This window comes from Megalopta genalis, chromosome 6 (assembly GCF_051020955.1).
Source record: "Megalopta genalis isolate 19385.01 chromosome 6, iyMegGena1_principal, whole genome shotgun sequence".
In the NCBI taxonomy this organism is placed as follows: domain Eukaryota; kingdom Metazoa; phylum Arthropoda; class Insecta; order Hymenoptera; family Halictidae; genus Megalopta; species Megalopta genalis.
In genome coordinates, this window is record NC_135018.1 from 23,553,194 (window position 1) to 23,574,338 (window position 21,145).

At 35.2% G+C, this 21,145-nt stretch overlaps 1 protein-coding gene across 4 annotated transcripts in view; it reads left to right on the plus strand.

The window, feature by feature from the left end:
* Window positions 1-20,860, plus strand: part of tmod (tropomodulin) — a 188,947-nt gene extending 168,087 nt beyond the window's left edge. For all 4 annotated transcript variants that reach the window (XR_013033711.1, XR_013033713.1, XR_013033716.1 and 1 more), the window contains 2 exons: window positions 20,431-20,549; window positions 20,646-20,860. The gene's annotated coding sequence lies outside the window, so the exon portion shown is untranslated. The remainder of the gene's footprint in view (window positions 1-20,430; window positions 20,550-20,645) is intronic.
* Window positions 20,861-21,145: the final 285 nt, after the last annotated feature.

Consider the following 21,145-nt stretch of genomic DNA (forward strand, 5'->3'; position numbering starts at 1 on the left):
ACCAATAAAGGAAGCATAGTACTAAATACATGTCGTAATTATTACCATTAGTGCATGTTGTCCCATTTTTGCATCAACACGAAATAAGCCCTCCATACACATGATAGTTACGGAATATAGACAAAAGTACTAGCAAATTAATAAATAAGAGCCTTACCTTTAGAAAATATTGTTTGTTTAACGAATACACCAAAATATTTCTAAATAATCCACTTCCAAAAGTACGTAAATGAACCCGCTATCAAAAATGCGCGCCAATTGGTATAACGTCAGAAAGATACAAATATTGAAGTCAAATGTCATTATTTTAGTTAATTTTTGATAAGTCAATGGACAAAGGAATCACTGCCATTCAGCCAAATGTATCGATATCAAAACTGTTGTCGGGTATCCGCGCAAAAAGTTATTGATTCATTTTTGGGACTCTATGCATTTAAGGGTTAAGTCGTTCGCATAATCGATGTTCTGATAAACGAGGTTCGACTGTATTTACACGTGTCAACAGCCGGGAGCGGTTACGTGTGCGCAGCACCGAAAACGTTCCCACGATTTTCCTTAACAGTTGCTCCTGCATTTTCCTAGGAGAAATGAACGCGGGATTCCTTTATCTTCGCGCGAACCGACTTTACGGGCCATGGGGATTGCAAATGTTCGCCAAACTTGCGGACAGTTAATCTACTTATCCGCTCCAGTTGCTCGTGCTTTTATCGCTTTGCCTGGACCAACGAGCTCGCTTAATTGACCATCTTATTCTCCCAAAGAAAACATTAGAATGGCCAATCAATCGAATTGACGTCTTCGATGAACGATTACGACGACTCGATTTTTCGATCCTTTTTCCATAGAATGACCACGAATACCCTCGAACAATCGCTTCTTTAACCCTTTGGCTACGGCAGATTTTGGCACGCACCGGCCGTACGGTACGGTACGAATTCACTCGCGACGTCCACTGGGTATGGCGAAGTTTTTCGTTAGACATGCATTTCTGAGGAAGTATATTAAAATATTCAAGATACTGAATTCTATTACATTAAACCAATATTACTTGAAGTGAACATTAATTTTAAGCTTTTCTCACAATATTTAATAATCAAATTTAGTAATATAATAACGTGTGATACACTTCAAAACATGGATGAATACATAATCCTACATTACACTTTTTGCATTCGTAATGTATATCCTTTCTCTTATCACTTTTTACACACACTACACATTTACGCCTTACACTTTTCCGAATTGCTGTATTGTTTTCATATGGAGACGGAAAATGCTTTTGCGTCAAACGAAAAGGTTCATTGTTAGTATCTTTATCTTTTAATTTATATCCATTAGTTTCATCTAAGCTGTATTTTCTTAATATTTGTTTTATTAAATTTAAATGAAATTCACGAAATGTTGAATTTCTTCCAGATACATAGTTATATAATATAAATGTGTTATATACCGCTAAATCGAATAAATGAAAAAATAGGACGCCAGTAGGCGCCTACAGTACCGGGAAGCCAACATGTTTCGGACGCCAATAGGCGCCAACAGTAGTCAAGGGGTTAAAACGCCTGCAATTTTTAAAACGTTATTTTGTCATGCAACGAAGCCATGGCGTCCTTATTTTTCTTAGGGCGGCCGGTTTTTCTCAGGGACAGAGGGGCCCAGGCGTGGGCGTAAAATCAGGATCGTCGTCAGTCTGGAACACGGAAGTCCGCATACAGTTTTCTTTTATTTAAGCATGCCAAACACTTAGGGATTTATTCAGCTACGTTTTACAAGCACAGTGAGAAGAACATATTCATACAAAGGTAGAAGATTACAAGAAGTACTTATATCTGCAACTTACAGTCCTCGGCGAGTCACGTAAAGAACATCGTCATAAAATGTAATTTAAATTCTCGCTTTCATAATAGCATTTGCATTCTGATTCCTTGATTATACCTACATCTTAGCTAATGAAAACGCGAAGTTATAGTGGTTAACTTTTATTCTATTGCAAGCGACTATGAACTCTCATCACAGGTTTTTGTGAGTACCACAGATTCGGCATAAAAGCTTTGGAATTACTTTTCGCTTTTGTAAAGACACTGTTTTTTTTTTAAAATAAGTTTATATATTTTTTACTCTCTTAAAAGTAAAACGAAGTAGAGTGAACAACACTTCTTGCAGCACGATCAGCATTCTCGTTCCCATCGATACCGAGGTGAGATAGGATCCAAAAGAATTTGATCAAATTATTACCAAGATGTTGGTGAAATACCTTGAATTTTCTTTCGATGTCCAAAATGAACGGGTTGGTTTTGATTTCTAGTTCCAGAGTTTGCAATGATAGGCGAGCATAGTTTTCTGACAGTTATATATTTTCACTTTTGTACTAGCACACGAAATACAGGACACGCGGGAACACTGATAACACACGTTATATAAAATCATTTCCATCGCGTAAACTGTGAAATCCGGTTCTTTTTACGCCAAACATTCTTCCAAGAATTTCCGATAACCATTTTCTCGACAGTTTAAAGGTCTTTTCGCTCTTGAATAAATAAAGTAACGCCGAAAACTGAGGTCAACGGTCGTTCGAAGGGTAGCTCGCTTCGCGATAGAGCCGTGGTGAAATTGGGGCTTCTTAATGAAACTTTGAAGGGAATGGAAGAAGGGTGGAATGAAAGGCACATTTTCGTTTGATACAAGATAGCGAAATAATTGAAAACCCATACCGGTTTTAATTGATGAGTTTAAAAAGGTGAATTAATCACTCTGCAATGAAACGTAACGACAATACAACAAAAGGTTGTTTCCTTCCAGGCTTTTACAAAATGGTTTATTCAGTTTTCCAATTAGAAACGGAAAAAGAAATTCACAAAATCAGAAACAGAAGAGTTGTGAAAATTGAATTCGGTTAAAAAGGTAAACAATAATGACTAGATAAATGAGAAACTATGTTTTCGTAAACATTCTAGTCAAGTCAGATCTTCACGAACTATAATCAAATCGACAATCTAGATTTTTTACGGCAATTATATCTCTTTCCAAAATTTTCTCTTAGAATCTATGCTTTCTTAATACATCAACGAACTATTTGAAGAAATTCTTCCTGGATTCTTTTGCCTAGAAATTAAGATCATGTGACATAAAGTACAGTGCTGCATGAAATTCCAAATGAATTCGAACAATTGAACACGCGTACTCGCTACACTGCGCATGAATTGCGAGACTATTTTTACTTCTCTTCCCGAGGAAATTTCATTCTGATGTTGAACCATTTAATTGAACTCTGTTATTGGGAGCCGCGCATCGTTGTTTTATTAACTATCGTAAATCGACTTCCACTACCACGGAGTATTGCGAAGACCTCCGACCTTCGGTCTGGAACCGAAGTTCGAGTAGCAGCACAGTACCAGCTCCAAAGTTTTCCTTAAGAACCGTGACGAGTTTCTTTTCTCGATTTTGCAACATGTTGTCGCCAATTGAACCCATTGTATACGGTGGCCGTCGTGTCAATGAGTTTCGTTCTCACGCGCGGTCTGATATTTTTAGAATTTGGTACGATAAAATGTGATTGTGAAATTCTATTGTTGTTGCTTCTGAACACGCGACATCACAAAAAATCGTTTATAAATTATCTCCACAAAGATTATTAATATTTACTATACATTTAAGGATATGAAAAAGTTCCAGCTCAAGTAATGGTTTTAACAACAAAACAATACGAATTTGTAGCTTCATTTTCGATCAACTAAACCCGATTGCAGTTGCTTATTAAAACTGCATTAAACTGATTTATTTACTGGCGCAACATGTCACCACACGTGAGATTGGATTCTGTTATCTTAATTCTTAAAAATATCGGTCTAGACGCCGCGATATTCCACAATTTATACTCTCGCGATGGTCAATTTTTTGTTCCTACGACCCAGACATCTGGTTATCACATTAAATGGCGAAACTATTATTTTTCAAAAATATATGATGTCTCCCGAAAGGCGATGAACTTAGGGGAATCTAGGAATAGAGGATTCTAGGTCAGGCCAAATGGATTGAATTTCAGTTGGCCAAGCGAATCGTGTTCGCGAACGCCGCACTGATATTGGAAGATCGCCAATATTGTACGACTTTGTAATGGGATCCGATCCGATCTTGGTTTTATTTATACTCCGGCCGGATCGACGTGATCGGCTTCGATCGCGATCGCGAGAACCTTGCAAGCGCCATTGACAATAATCGCTTGACTTTCTCTATGACTTTACTTTCGTTCGGCAACTTTCTTCGTCGCGAATAAAACTAAATCTTTCTTGTTGCTCGTGTGCTTGGATGCTAGGGTCGACCTTATTTTCCGACTATCGATTTTTTTGGGTCACCCTCCAGGATTCTGCCGCTGGATGAACCAATATTTTCGCATCACCTTGGGTGGTGTTATATAGAATTGGACTTGTTTCTTTGCGCTGTCACAATGCGAAAACAAAATATAAGATCACTTTGAGTTAAAAAAATGATTATGTTCATCTTATTGAAGTGTACCGGGGACCGTAGGAAACGGAATTATCTTTTAATCGTTTGATTTGGAATTGAGAAGGAAAAATTCAAAAGAAACTCAAATCTATTTATTTCTGAGATACTAATAAAGATTGTGGTTTAAAGCAAACCATCTCTTGAATGAATTTTATGAAAATCAGTTTTTTTACGATTTGCATTCGCATACATTCTTTACCGACATTGAAGTGATGAATTTGGAATAAATATCAAATAATATAATATGGAGAAGCTGAATATTACTGATAATATCATTCAATCTGTCAATAAAACTACAACATAAGAGAAAGTTGCACATTTGTAAATGGATTAAGTAATGAATTGTCAACGTTTGCTCTCGCTCTTTCACGAGTTCTACGTTTACATATTCTTTGCAAAAGGATCGTTTTTCCAGTGGAGTAATTTAATTTTAAATATTCATTAACTCGGCTTACCATTCTCTCCGCGGTTCCTGCGAGCGTTTCGGAAAATGATTATAAAAACAGCCCGGGACACGACGAGAGAATTTTAATCTAACCATTCTATACTCCCATTCTACTTTCTGTCAATTACTCGGCGAAACTGTGTATAAAATTATCTCAATAGAGCGCAATAAAATTATGCGAGGGGAAGTTTCGGGGAGAGCTTTCTCGTGATTAAAAGATGCTAAGGGGCGATTACCTTATCCAGGATGAAAGTTCCCTCTAAAAAGATACCTCGAGTTCGCGGTTGATACAGCTTTGATTGGAGAGAAAATAAAACGCCCCCGTCTGACTAAAACAAATCAACCGCAAAATCTTCGTAATTACAGAAATTCCTCGACTTAGAGATTTTATATCTAAACCTTTATTTTCACTCAACAAGGAATAAATCATAATTATCTGATCAATGTTATCAGTTAACACAATTTTAATTTATTATTGCATCTTTTACGTGAAATGAATTTACAGACTCTGCATTTCATTGTGAACACAAAGATCACATAGTTGTAGATTGTTGTACGATGTAATAACAATGTAACAATTGTAAACTTGTAGAATTTGTTCTACGTGTGTCTTGAGGAATGGTTCGATGTAGAAATTAAATTGTGACCCTCGCAATTACTAGGTGTAGACGTAAATTCGTTTTGATTTTATAGTGGAATCAACATTTGATTAAGACGCAATTAATCAACATTTTATTAAGAAATATTTAATCAACGTTATCAATTATCGAAATAGTTACCATTACAATTAATGTATAACATCGTGATAAAAGTAATCAATTAAGCTAATCAATTCTGTGAAATAAATATTTTGTGCAACAATTATAGGAAATAAATAGAAATTTCATACGTTCATAATTTTATTATTAAAATTTATTATTAAAATTTAGAATTAAAAGTTATATATACATCGATGTTCGTATATTGTTTTACATACACAGTTATTTTTAAATTGTTGAATGTGTTTTTTAAATTGTTATTGTGACGCTTTTTAACCGTAAAATAGCTGTTCAATATTATTCTTACAAATAGTTATATGTATTGCATAAAACTAATCTGAAATAATTCATTTCTATTCCTAATAATTGTGCTCTAACACATTTAGAAATTTCTTAAACAAAAGTTGTACCATTCAACTATGTAGATGTAATCCCAAAGAAATATGTATTTTCTAAAAGGACAATTTTTGAGATTTTAAAATCATAATTCTATCTTCAAAATAATCTTACATTATGTTTCTATGAACAGTTCTATTGATCTGAAATTTTGCACAAATTATGTTTCTATTTCACACTTCTTCGCTCCGTAATTTACTAATGAACATTTCGTGTATCGTATACGGTAAGAGGGACAGGAAATTTGCCAAAAAGCAGGCGCATTAGAATTTCATATTTATAACCGTAGAATTATAAACGATTAAGATAATTGCGTAAAACAACGACTTTGATCAGAACGGTGAAATCATAATGGAAATTCATGCTTCATGAATAATAACAAACGTCCGCAACTAAAGTGGACGATCCTGCCATGTATCATAGTCCGTGTCGTGCGACAAATCACATTCATCGTATACAAATTCACCGGTGATTTTACGATTTGATTATATAAGAACAAACGGAGCCCAGACGACTCACGCGCTGTCGCGCGACTGCCACCAAATCTATAATAGAGCTCCGTGCTCCTGGATGTGAATAGAATCAATTATCTCGAAAGCGAATAGGGAATGACGTCATTGTAATGCATTTCACCGTATAAAGCGAGAGCTGGCACGTGGTTCATTAACGTGGATCGTTCGAGCCGATGCGATGCGACGACCGTTTCGTTCGGAATATTTTAACCGGTTTATGCCGGATGAAATGTCCGGTCGCGACGGTTCTTCTGTTTGGTCGATAAATATCGAAATTTCATCATCGGGTCGTGAAATCGCGGCAAGTTGCGCGCAAGCAAAGGGTACAATTCGCGTAAATATCAAATATTTCATTGCCGCGTTCCGAAGCTTTTATTCTGTGCCGTTTTACATCGCGTGAATTCTTCATTCGCCCCAGCTGCAGTATTCCGGGCGATTGAACGATGCAGAATGATGTCGAGTAAAACACAAACTTGTTTAATTTGATTACGTACCGGAAGTACTATAGTTTCATATTCTGCGATGCTGAATCAAGAGCAGAGCTTGCTAAAACAAAAAAATAGAATCATCAATTGCTACAGTTTTGGTCTATCCTTCTTCAAGTTCTTTCACAACAAAACAACCGCAACAAATGAAGGATTTTTATGGGCATTCAGTTTATAACAGTTTCAAATTTCTAAGATTATTTAAAAAGCTGGTAAAATATATCATATTATATGAAACTGGCTCTCAAATATGTTGTTTCGTATGATTTCCAAGAAGCATGGGGTAGTTAGAAATGTATTCCCTGTTTTAACAAGCTTTAGTAACTCGGAAAGAATGTAAGAATATTCTTAAATTCTTCTAAAAGTTTCACCGTTTTGTATATCGTTTACCTATTTTCGTTATACATGCAAAAAATCTGCAGTCTAATGATGAGCAAGAAATTATTCGTAGTCTTCCTAACAAAAGATCTTTTTCTAATTAATTAACAATTCTTGTAGATATTTTACACCTGCTATACTACTTTCCTGAAAAGTTACAGAATAACTTAATCGAAATGTTTCCCATGTTTCCTATTCATTAGATAAGCTATTTATTATTTAATATTTCTTCGTTTACAGAATTTCGAAGAAATCGAAATTGATGACGATTTGTAGTGATAGAATATGGTAAATATGGGGGTGTGGCGTAATAGTATTATTTGCATTATTATCACTCTGGGACTCCCAGAACATTTCATGACGTATATATATAGTGCTGTTTTAATTTTTCCATTGCACACTGAATAGTAATAACTCCGCTACAAATTTTCATTACTGCGGAGGCCGTTCGCAATGTATAATGCAATTTAATTGCCAGTACATCGTACAAATTGGCATTAAAACATCATAGATATTGTTAAAGCGATAACGAAGTGTGTATTTTATCTAGATACGTAAATTACGTGTACAAATTGTGAAACGGTATTATTATAATCCGTAAAGAAATTTTGAACATTCGTTGAAAGTGAAATCACTCCAATCTACGAGATACAAGTTGCTTGACATAGTAATTAATAATATATATGACATAATAATAAATGTATTACTTTAATTTCATGCCAATTATTGCAGTGTTTACGTATTCTCGAAAATGCTACGAACAGTGCCAATCTTCGTATGTGTTGCTTTAATCGGTAATTAAATGTCTATTAAATCATAAACTTGGATTTCGATGTGGAGGAGTGGCGAACGTCTGTTATGAGAAACTAGTTGAGTAAATTCAAAGTTCGGAATTCATGTTATTGCGTGTTGCGTAGACTAATTTCCTCCAGAGATACAAAGCACTTATGATCATTTATTACCATGGCAGATCTAATCGATGGAACATAAGACGAGTACATACTATTCAACAATAACTTTGAGTACGCTCTTCCTTACAATAGCTAGAAATTGAATAATAATGAGAAATATAGATGGTAGAATTGTAGTTTCAAGACTTGCACTATCCCCATAAATATAACAATGCATTTAACCGTTTGCGTACCAGATGGCTCTGAAAAAACAGGATCGAAAAGCGCCAAAGAGCGCGATCGCGCTCCTTCGATTACGTGTCGAAAAGAAGAAAAAAACGTAATGAATGTATATATACTATTAATTTAGAATAGGTAACAACAAAATGCAAATTGGATTACCGACAGCGATGCGACGCGCGACGTATACATGCGTCTGAAAGACTGAGCACGTTTCGACAAATTTCGGGTGGGCCGTCAGTCGTCTGTTTCGGCCAAATACCCTGGCTTTTCTCGACACAAAATCTGAAGAGCGCGAAAGTTTCTTAAGTGTTTAAGCTTCTTGGAATATCCGTGCAAAAAAGCAGTAATAGAATGTAAGAAGAGCGAGACTTGCCTTTGCTAAAGCTAATAAACATTGGACAAGCCAGGACTGGCAACAAATATTACCTTCGGATGAATCGAAGTATTCTTACAATTGTGTTTCTTTTGATTGATTGCGGATACATGAGACGTCGATTTGGACAAGATTTGAGACCATATAATTTATGCATATGAACCGTTCAGAAGCCGATCAGTGTAAATCCACTCCACGCAGTGCAAACACATCGTTATCATAGAATCTTTCGGACGATAAATCAATATTGTCGATTCCTTCGTGAATAAAAAATAGATAGCAGCGCTTATATCAGCCATGGAATGATTAAAGAAAATTGTTCTGACGGAATTGTTATTTCTAAATAAAACATTGACATTTTTTTCTTTCGTTCCTCTTCTGTTTGAGTCCATCCGTACGTCATCTTGTAATGAAAATTATGCTTTGCATTATTAGCGGTATTGTTATGCAAAGATCTTATATGCGAGTGACACGACTGTCAACGCGTTAAGATATTTATCGTCGCACCAGTACAGAGGAGCCAGCATCCACGTACGGTCGTTCGGTTTCATCAGATTTTCTACAGACCCAAAAGAAACCTCTGCTCCCCAAAGTCTGGAATGTTTCGGTGCGTTGTTCCCCCGAGGGTTTTGATGTCTCACATGGCGCCAAGAACGTCACGACCAGGATATTATCCTTGAATAAGGGCTGGTGAATGTGCTCGTGCCACAGATCCTTGCCGCGATTATCGGAAAAACGATCTCCGTCTGACGTGTGATGGCTTTATGAGAGCCGATCCGCTCTCTTTTCTTCGTCCGTCCTCTCTCGCCCACTATCCCTGGCTCGGCCCTCTCTCTTTCTGTTATAGGATGAGGAACACGATCCTCTGGCCGCTCGAGGAAAATTGCGGAGATTACAAATAACGCCCGAACGTAAATAGTATCCCGGCAGGAAGATGATGGGAAGCTTCAGAGCCGTGGATTAATAAATCAGTTTTGTTCGTAACCGCAGGAGTGCTGCTTAAATCAACCTACCACCGAGTTTCTCGGATTTTTCCAGAATCCGATTCCGCTTCGAGTGTCGCTGCTTAATAGACTGCGGATCTTTATGCAAAATTCTATTTTTATAAGACGTCGAGGCAGCAGAAACAGAAGAGGATAACAGGAGAGGATTATTATCGCCCATGGAACGGTACTTTGTGATAGTAATGAGGTAGAAGCAGACGTTGTAGACAGTTTCTTTAGTTTTGAAAATTAGTCGTAAGTATACTGCGGATCTTTACGCAAAATACAAATTTTGTTCAACGATTGTAATAAACCGAAATATGAATAATTTTAATATAATATAATATAATATAATATAATATAATATAATATAATATAATAACCGAAATATAAATAATATAACCAAATTGTTGAATTCTTCTAATGATGTGTATTGGTGTATCAATTACTGATTTTTGTTATAAATGCGTAAAATCCGCAGTCTAGTCATTAGTTTTGATTTTTATAGATTTATGTGTGAGAACAGTAAGCTAGTCGAAAGATTTTAAGAAGTTGAAGCGCAGTCTTAAGATTTGCTGTAAATTCAAGAAAATTCATTGTCTCTCGGTCGATGATCGATGATTTAAGGTCACAAGCACCGTTTTACTTTATAATACTGATTGAATCTGTGACTTTAATGTGAATCAATGTGGATAGTAAATAGTTAACGTGGATTTTATTCAGATTGATTCATTCATATAACGATGTTAATCGAAATAGTAATGTGAAGACGGTACTTTCTGCATTTTAAAGAAACAGCACATGGCTCCGAGGAAGTTGAACACATCAATTTCTTTTGCCTTAAATGACATGCTCCATTTCCTCTGACTGCGCAGTTAAGGAAATATTGATTAATAATTGATAATGCTGATAGAAATTCATTGTACGTTTTCATCCTTTCTGGACTAGCAAGCTTTTTGCTTCTCCATTGGACATTTCCAAGGAACGATTGTTAGATTCTGGCTCTTAATACAAAGTTTAAGGAAATGACGCTCCATCTGGGCAATTGCTCAGGGCAAATTCGCAGCCAGCTGAAGTAAGAAGTTATAATTTCATGTATTTGGGCTACACACAGCACAAGACTTCCACGGAGTTGTTTAAAAGGGACTTAACCATTTCCAAATATTCATGCATATTCACAGGATCGGGAAGTTCGTTAACGTGACGGTTTAATCATGTCGGTATTATGCCGCAAAATTTGATCTTGCAAATTCAAGCGGCATAACGAATGTGCTTTCGAAATTCACGGACTTTCACAGGCATCGTCCCCGAGTCGAGCTAGGCTCCTATGCAGTCTGTTCGCTTTGTTCTGCACTCATACATTCCTGATGAGATTCTTGTCAAATAACAGTGACCTAATAAACATTTCGAAGTTCAACCCTATTGCGTTATGTACATATAATGTTAAATGGAGAAGCGGTGCAATGGTTAACAAAAATAATATTTTTCTATTTCGCTTTTGACAAAATGACAATGAAGAATTACATGTTCTAAAACTGCATGTAACGTAAACTATATTTTGTCGTCCAAATATAAAATTAAAAATTGAAAATATATAAAATGAATAAAAATAAATTAAAAATTAAAAATTAAAAAATATAAATATTTTGTTTAACCCGTAGCCCTTCGATTTCTTTCACAGTTATATACACTTACTGACAAAAGTTAAGAAACATATTACACAGATGCGTATTTTTGCTTGTAATATAGCTTCTTAATATAAGATAACGATTTGCATTATGTTAACAAAAATATTAATTTTATTCTTTTTATAATTTCTTAATTTTTAACTTTTGTTTCATATATATATATATATATATATATATATATATATATATACATATAATGAAAAAATGAAACAAAAGTTAAAATTAAGAAATTATATATATATATATATTTTTTTCTTTTTTTGAAGATTTCTATTCTTTTTTATTTCTTTATTTGTCGTATGTGTGTGTGTGCAGTAAATAAAACAATATTACAATGAGTTATATGCTTCACTGTAATATATACTCTTAATTTAATAAGATGAATATTTGTTAAAATATCAAAACTTTCTCAAATGTTAATAATATCTACAGTTTCTTAACTTTTGTTGGCAAGGATATATTGATTAGAACTTCTTTGTCGCTAATAAATTCCTACACTAGAAAAGAAACGAATATTACGAGGACTTCCGCGTAAAATTTGTCCCTAGTTGAAAGCAGTTTTTTCAAGCTTGCATAAGTTTGCGCCGCAGTTATACGTTCTCATCGACGAAGACGACAGAAATCTGTGAATCACGGGTGCTAAACCAATTTCTAATAGTCTGTTAGATAACTTTATCAGCGAAGCCGCTATCAGAGGCCCGGTTAAAGCGGCGCGAAGCTATCCGTAACATCCTTCGCGTCCATACGTCACCATTTCAGCCGTCACGCTGTGTACGGGAGCTAGTTCACCTTCATTTATATTGTATCCGGCCCAGACCGAGACAGGCTCTATCTCTCCATCGTGAAATCCGAGTTTCCATTTGCGAGACGCCACCATCCCCTTTACCTCGATAACGGCTCTGTATCGCGAAATAATTATTATCGACGAGGCGGACCATTGTCTTGCGACTGAATAAACGAAAAGTACAACACAGCGGGACTCGTTGATGCCGGCGATGATAATTAGGCAACGCGAACGCTCGAATGAATTCGTCCACGGAGTAACGGGCGTCGGACAGATTGTTAGCGCCGCTCCTGATAATAATAATTCTCGTCGAATGTTCGCTAACGAGGTTACCGGGGCCGAGATTATTCCTCGAGGAGGCCGACGGCGGACAGATGACACGGGGATGAGTCTCGCGGGCAAACCGTTGCAAATGGCAGCGAAGAAAAACGGAAAACCCGTTTTCGCTCCCCTCTGAAAATAGTATGGGACACGTTGAAACGCTGAACTCCCTCAGAACAGAGATGCTGATTTCAAATAATAAAAAGGCTGGAGATATTCTTAACCCAATGGAAATTGGAAAATGATATTACAACTCTGCTCGATGAGAGAAAATCACGGATAAACTTAGCTGAGACAATCAGAGAGGCCGCCAAGGTAATTAATAGTATTAACTTCCTTGAACTCGAACGGCGATTCTTAGACACCGATCAAATTTACCATACCGTGATTTCAAACCATTTTTACTACATTTATTTCTGCGTAATAAATTGCTAAAAATTCAAGCGCGGCACGAACATGTGTTCAATTTTACACGAAGGAAAGAACAAAAATCGAACAGGAATAGAAGCCTTTTGCATTGAAAGAAATGCATAGAGTTCTGGTGTTAAGATATCTTCGAGTGTAAAGGGTTAGGTTAAGAAACAAACATCTGATACAATTCAAGGATCAGCTTCAACAAATAGACGATCCTTGAGCCCGAACAGCTTATCGAAAAATAGACCACCCAGACAGCGTCACACCAAGAATACCTGGATCCATCGGAACAGATCAGACGAATATACCAAAAATTCGAAACAAATCCCAATGGGTACCAGCGCAGCTAGGAAAAGGCCAGAAAAGACTGCGAAATCTTTGCTACCAACCGCGACTGTGTCCCGTCAAGTTTTCGAGTTCACGATCGCATTATTCAAGCGTTGGGGGTCCTCGTGAATTTATCGCGGGCGTTTCGCGAATTTGTTTTCCTCGTTCTGGAAAACTGCAAGGCAATCAATTCCCATCGATCGCTCATAACTCGTCAATTTAAAGGGGTCGAATGGGCGGGCGAACATGGAAGAAGAAGGCTTTTCGTCTTGGAGGATCCGGGAAGACCCGCGGGCCTAATAAAACCGGAGCTCGTTCGCTCGTTTTGTACGCACGCCTCTCGTCCCGGCTGTTATGCTCCCGCGTTATCTAGCCCCGGGATTTTAAATGTCACCCGAGCAAAATCCAGGACGAGCGGCTGATATTGCAACGTGGATCCTCGTAAATCGCATCGTTTCTGCTTCAAAGTCCAAGCCCGCGCGTGGATAGCACCGTTATAATCTTGGCTGCAGGATTCGCGACGCTTTTACGATTCGAACCGTCAATTTCGAGACATTCTTTTATTCGTGCTGCGTGAGCGCATTTTGGATTTGGCCCGCGCGCGCTGTGATACTGTGCTAGAGGCGGCGTCTTAAATTCTGTATGCGAGATGTGTCGAACAAATGTAGCTGATGTGGAGCAGCACGTAATATGGAACGTCGTTAAATCTAGATAAAGAAGTAAGACCGTAAACATAGGGACACTTGAGAAACGGTGTAACTTTTTTTAAAACTGGACTAAATTATTTGAATTTTTGTTAGGTTATCCAGACAATGGCAATACTTTTCTTAAATTTTGGTATTACAGACTTGGACGGACAAAAAGCCTGTAACGAGAATGTAAAAAGTGCGTTTTGTAGATTTGTAGATTTTTTCTAGATGCATATGTGCACGTTGAAAATGTCATCGAAATCAGTTGATCTTGACACAAGCTGTGAACAATTCAAGATTTCGAAAATTGCAGTATTTCGCGAATTTCAAACGAAAACAACCGAGATCTATAAATCGCATTTTTTTTTAAATTTTGTTATGAGCTCAGATAAAAAAAGTTGAAAAGGCACGTGTTCTTAATTTGTATGTCATCCCAAGTAGTAGCAAAATTAAAAAAGAATGTTTCAGTTATTGTGCAATAAACTAGTTCCTCTAACACCTCGAAGAAATTCGAGTCATTTAGTCCAGTTTTGAAAAAAGTTATACCGTTTTTCGAGGGTCCTTAAGTACATGGTCGCAACTGTATATCGCTTAACGTGACTGGTCGAAAGGATAAGATATATTTCGTAATTGTTGATATCTAAGTGTAAGAAACGTATCACTTCATGTATTATACAGGGTGTTCAGCGTAACGGACGCAAGCATTTTTGAGGCATTTAAGCTAATCTGACAAAAAAATGTTTCGAATAAAAATTACTGTGTTCTTTGAGGAAAATAAATTGCAATAATAAAAATTTCGAAAAATTTTTTATTCGATGAAAGACAAAGGTCACATTGACTTTCTTAAATGGCACAATGTACTTTTGATGGTATAGCGTTATAGTTGACAAAGAGACGAATTCAATGACTTATTACACAATGACGATCGAATGATCTTTAGCTTATAAATTCGCAGTATAATTGAGAAAATAATTTTCCTACGCGTTAATGAATCATAAACGCAACACAACACCGCTGAACACCCTGTGTATACCGCATACTATCTCTAAAGTGAGTATACAAAATCTTAAACATTGGGGTTCACTAAATATTGTAAGAAACAGACACGCTCTCACTACTGTATTTATTCTGTACTTACTAAAAAAAATCGCATAACTTGAGAAAAGCAAAGCGTCTTGTACTTTCGTCAAGGCAATGTCAGTTTCTATTCGCATCTTTTTCTCAACCGTTCTTATGGTGTAACACAAATGCTGAAAATTTTGTATACTCACTCTGAAAATAGTATGCGATATGTACCGTGTACAAAGTGAATGTCTCCTACACTTAAACATAAACATTTACGAAATATGAGTGTCTTGTTCCTTTGTCCAGCACTGAACAAATACAGTCGGTCACGAAAATATTCGGACACCACTATAATTTTAACTATTATAATCCGTACTTTAGACAAATATTTAAAAAGAACAAAAAGAGGCTTCACGTATGTTACTATGCAGTATGTAGTTAACAAAAACATAAAAAATATTTATTTACGCGATACGTGGTTATATAAATAATTAATGAAATATAGAAAGAAGGCCTATTTTAATGTCACGAAAATATTCGGACACCATGAAAATTAAATTTATTTTATTGTACATAAATCTTACTTTTATAAATTAATATTTCGTTGCATATCCCATCTGCTTTATGACGTGTCGCAATCGTGTTGGCATATTACAAATTATTTTTTTTAAATAAACTTGCCCAATACGTAGCCATTCTTCTTGCAGACGTCGTTTGAGTTCTTCTTTTGTGTTTATTATTTCTATATTTCTATATTTATTTATATAACCACGTATCGTAAATAAATATTTTTTATGTTTTTGTTAACTACATACTGCATAGTAACATACGTGAAGCCTCTTTTTGTTCTTTTTAAATATTTGTCTAAAGTACGGATTATAATAGTTAAAATTATAGTGGTGTCCGAATATTTTCGTGACCGACTGTATATGATAGAGTCAATCAGAAACAAAATTAGTTTAATATTTTCCGTGTCGTTTCAATTGTAAAAGTTGAGGTTCAAGTTTTCAGGTGAGTCTAAATTTATTGTTGTATAAGTCTTATTTGCAGAATCGTAGCAGCTTCAATATTTTAAGCCATTGTGTGCAGCCAATGTTTCAATGTTTGAAATACATTGTGTGTTGTCGATATTACTGAACACTGGCGATATAGTTTGACGCATTGTCGATATTTCAAGTATTGACGAGATTTTCGTGAGAAATAATTTACTCCGCACGTTGTACGGATATAAGCCAATTCTTCATGGTTACAAGCTTCCTTTCAAGGAGATATCTCTGAACGATAACTCGGAATTCGATGTACTGTCATCGATATTAATCGATACTGTATTGAGAATATACATATGTACATTATTCGTCTGAACAATCCATAATATGTATTCAGTTTTTAAATTAAGTATTATATGTATTTTTTCATTTCTTCTATTAACACCTATAATGCTGCACTGAATTATGCTTTCTTGAACCAAATTTGTATCAATATAACACAACTTGTACTTTCTCAGGAAACATTTCCCTTTCTGCTTATTATTTATTAACAATACGCAAGTATTCTTAAAAAATCACTTCAACTTTTCAATGGAGTTAAAAATCATTAGTTTCTCTATTGCCATGTCATACAATAATTGTCGAATCAAACATAATAAACAGACAATGCCTATCTTTTGTATGATCAGATATTTTACATAAAATGAGATACATGTAAAAATTAGAGCTGTTTCCTTTTCACTGCAAACCGTTGAATGGTCGTAATTGATTGGACATCTGATGGAAGCCAGAAATAATTACGGATTTTATACTCGAATGTAATTAAATACGCGCTAGAATGTAATTGTGTTACGACTGAATGTAACATGAATTTTTATATTTGATTTCATTATTAAGAAAATCCGTAGAATAATTCAACGCGAGAAAATTTATCAGGTTTTATTTATTTCGTAAATATTTTATGAAATGTTGCGACGACGCGTAACAAAAAATATCAATGTTGAAACGCGAAATATCTGGAAATTGTACCTGCATCTGATACGTGAACATTCAATTTCGTCCGTGAATAACCATAAAATCGGCGTCGAGGGACAACGTAAAAGCGCGAAGAATAATTTGACACTAATTTACCGACTTATTATTTTATTTACGCGCCGCGCTCGAGCTACATTATGCGCGCACGCAACCATACAAAGGGACCGTTTAATTGAGTTTGGTGCTTCTGTTTTCGCAATCGGCGCAAATATCATTTATTCCTTTATTTTAATTACATGCCGACGAATTATGTTGTTCAAACTTTACGCGGAACGAAATCTCGCATCGCCTTCCCTCTGTTTAAAATTTCACGGTATTGTTAAACACCGATGTGTTACAGCTTTGAGAACACGAATCCGAAATAACGCGAACAGTCGTCACGCGATTAAAAGCGAAAATCGTTCGAAATGTTTCTATTAAACTTAATCCCGAAACATTTTCTGTTCGTATTCGCGAGTTACGGAAACAACAAATGGATGCGAATTGTTCACTGAAATTTTCTCTTCTTCCTGCGAAAATTTGGAAACGCGTGTCCCGTGAAAAATGGATTATGCAGTTAAGGATTTATTAAAGTCTAGATTTATTATCGTACGATTTTTTTTAATGAAGTTATAACAGTTTCAATATCGACAATCTTCTGATGATTGGAAAAATATTAAAACACTTTTTGGAGCTCCTGTATTATACAGAGCGTCATGTAACAACCGGATAGAGGTTGACTCTACGTCGAAAAATTAGTCGAAGAAGAAGAAATATATTTTTGTCATTTAAGGCTTTGTTTTCGAGAAAACTGAGTTATAAGATACGTCAAGTTCGCGTAAGTTTGTAGTATGACGAGAAGTAGAATCGCTATGATATGGTCAGACGCGTCGCTTGATTCCTATTCGATAGTATTATTATTTTAATTTATATTTTTTTTTAAACGGAGCCTTGAGTGAAAAAAATTGTTTCTATATTTTCGGCTTATTTTTGAAGTAGAATCAGCGCCTATCCGGTTGTACCACCAAGTTACCTAACACTCTGTATAATAATAAAGTAATAATTGCATGAATTGACAGGTAAATTTTCTTAAAACCAGATAAATTCACCACTTCATTCAGTAGTAACAAGAAATAGTAATGACATGAAGGAGAAGGAGAAACTGCTGCGAGCATATCCGAGTATTCTTATTGTTCCCAAAGTCGGGTGGTAGTTACAGACGAAAATGGCACTGAAACGCGAGAATAAAGTTTAAGGATCGCGAACAACAGGATTGGCCAACTTTTATTTGAAAGCAGGAGGGTGCATATATAGATTCTGTTGTCTTTTCCCTAAAAGATTTCAGAGAAGCAAACTTCCGATGTTTCGTGAAGCAAATAGCTCGGACGTGAGCGTAAAATTTCGTATTGGAAAGCGTTTCTGACTTTCGTTCGAGATTTTTGAACGCGGCAACGAACGAATGCAATTCGACTGTTTCCGAACGGATCGAAACGCGTTTACAACGGAAACAACAAACGTATCGGAATCATTGAAACCACAAAGGTGCTTTTGAAAATATCCGTGACCGAATAAAGGTCGCGTGAGATCTTTAAAAATTGTAAAAAAAAATATTTCTCAGGTACATGCGAGAACTAAGTCAGTTCCGAATGATTAAACATTTGATACAGACAGATAGATAAATTTAAAAAAGGTAATTGCTTGGTGCAAGTTTTGTTCTAAATGACTAACTTCTCAGAAAAATGTGGTATACGACGCAAAATCGAATTATTTTCTTAAAAAATGTTAATCGAAAGAATTCTGTCGTTGACGACTTTTTAATTACGATAAGCAGCTCTCCGATTAATTATTAACTTCAATCTGTAATCAATAATTTTCGTATCAGGTTACAGTGTGATGTTACTTCTCGGGGACATATATATATATGTATATAAAAAAAAAATATATATATATATTTTTTTTTTCTTATATATATATATATATATATATATATATATATATTACCGGTATTGAAACATCTTTATTAATTGAAAGCAGTTGTTTTGTTAAAAATACTGCAAGAAATTTCTTATTAATAGTCACAGGAATTTTCAATAAGTCTCAATCAAATTCATAAAATTGCAACTGGTTTTCACTTGTCGCCGAAAACAATTGTGCTACAGTGTAATAGATTGGCTTTTTGTCCGGGTACAGTTGTTGACAATCAGTAACTATAAAAACGAGCCGAAATCCGTGCAGATTCTATAGTATAAAATAATCATCGTAACAAAAGAATAGTTTTGCTTTTAAATCGAATCCGTCATTGCAAGGAATAAAGGGGATCTGAATAAGAGCAGCGCACTGGTATCGGCGCTCTCGGCTTTCAAAGGTTTGAAGAGATTTTCCGTTTTTTGAATTTCCTCCGTTTACGTCGGCGCTGTTTGTTTTTACGCGTGCAATGAAACTTTATCGCACGTTCACAGGTAGGCGAAAGTTATCGAGTTCTCACAGGCCTATCGCTGACGTCACTGATCGATCATTATCCGGACTCCATCCGTTTTATGCAAAGCCCATGTCCGGCTCCCACTGTGCCTGTTGCATGAATGAACCGATTTTTTGTTACGTTTTTTAAAGTGGAATAACTTTTTTAAAATTCGTGAAACTGGCTTAATTTATTTTGAGATGTTAGAGGAAATAGTTTACTAGGCGATGTCTACAAAAATTTTTTCAAAAATTGCAGTTAGTTGTAAACACGCATAAAAATAAGAAAATTGTATTATTTCACTTTTTTTTTTATCTGAGCCCAGAGAACGAAAATTTAAACGTTTTGAAGTTCACGATAACTTATGTGCGCGTTGAAAATGTCATTGAAATCGGTTGATGGAGAGTTGGTCGAATTTTTCAAGAATTATTCCGTTTTAAATAATGGTGTTCGAATATTTTCGTGAGCCATCGTATTCAATTCTTCCAGCTACATAAAAAATCCACTGTAAGAGAGAACTTGTATACAGGTTGAATCACGTGTGATTTTCATTTGAAACATCTCGATTGTCCAGAACGATAGAATTACTATGACCTTTTACTATTCATATTTTAGCTGGATAATATTTGCATTAACAACAAAGGTGAATGCAACGTAAAAATTCGTCGTACATGAAGAGAATATTAATATAGAAATGAATGTTTTTGTTTGTTTACAGGATGCAGAATGAACAAATTTAATATTCACTTGAGGCAAGGCTCAATTGTTCTCGTGCGTTGAGGAAACATTTTCGCCATTTGAATCGTCAAAAATATCAGAGATATGGAACAGAAATCGGTAAAATTTAAATAACCACCTAATGGATTCAATCTTATCGCAAATTAATGAAATTAAACAAACAACATAATTTTGATTGACAATCTTATGTTTCAGGAATTTCAAGATGAGCCAATAAACAAACTCCCTTCGATTAAATATTGTGTAATTATCTAGATCTAGAGAAATGTGTTTAAAAAAAGACGATAAACAACTGCCATAACAGAGTTAAACATTGCCGTATATACATATATATATATAATCATTATAATCGTTTCTAAGTGTTAACGAATGTAAAGAAAATTATACTGCAATCGAAGGGTTCCCAGGAATGCAGGTGTTTCTCGAAAAATTATGCAATAATTGGAAAGAAAAATCTTGTGGTTTTATGTATTGCGGTTTTTTATGGGGCTCGGTTCTATTAGAATCCATTATATTATTATATATTATTATATATATTATATTATTATATATATATATATAATATATATATTATTATATATATTATATTATTATATATATATATATATATATATATATATATATATATATAATATATATATTATTATATATATTATATTATTATTATATATATTATATTATATTATATTATATAT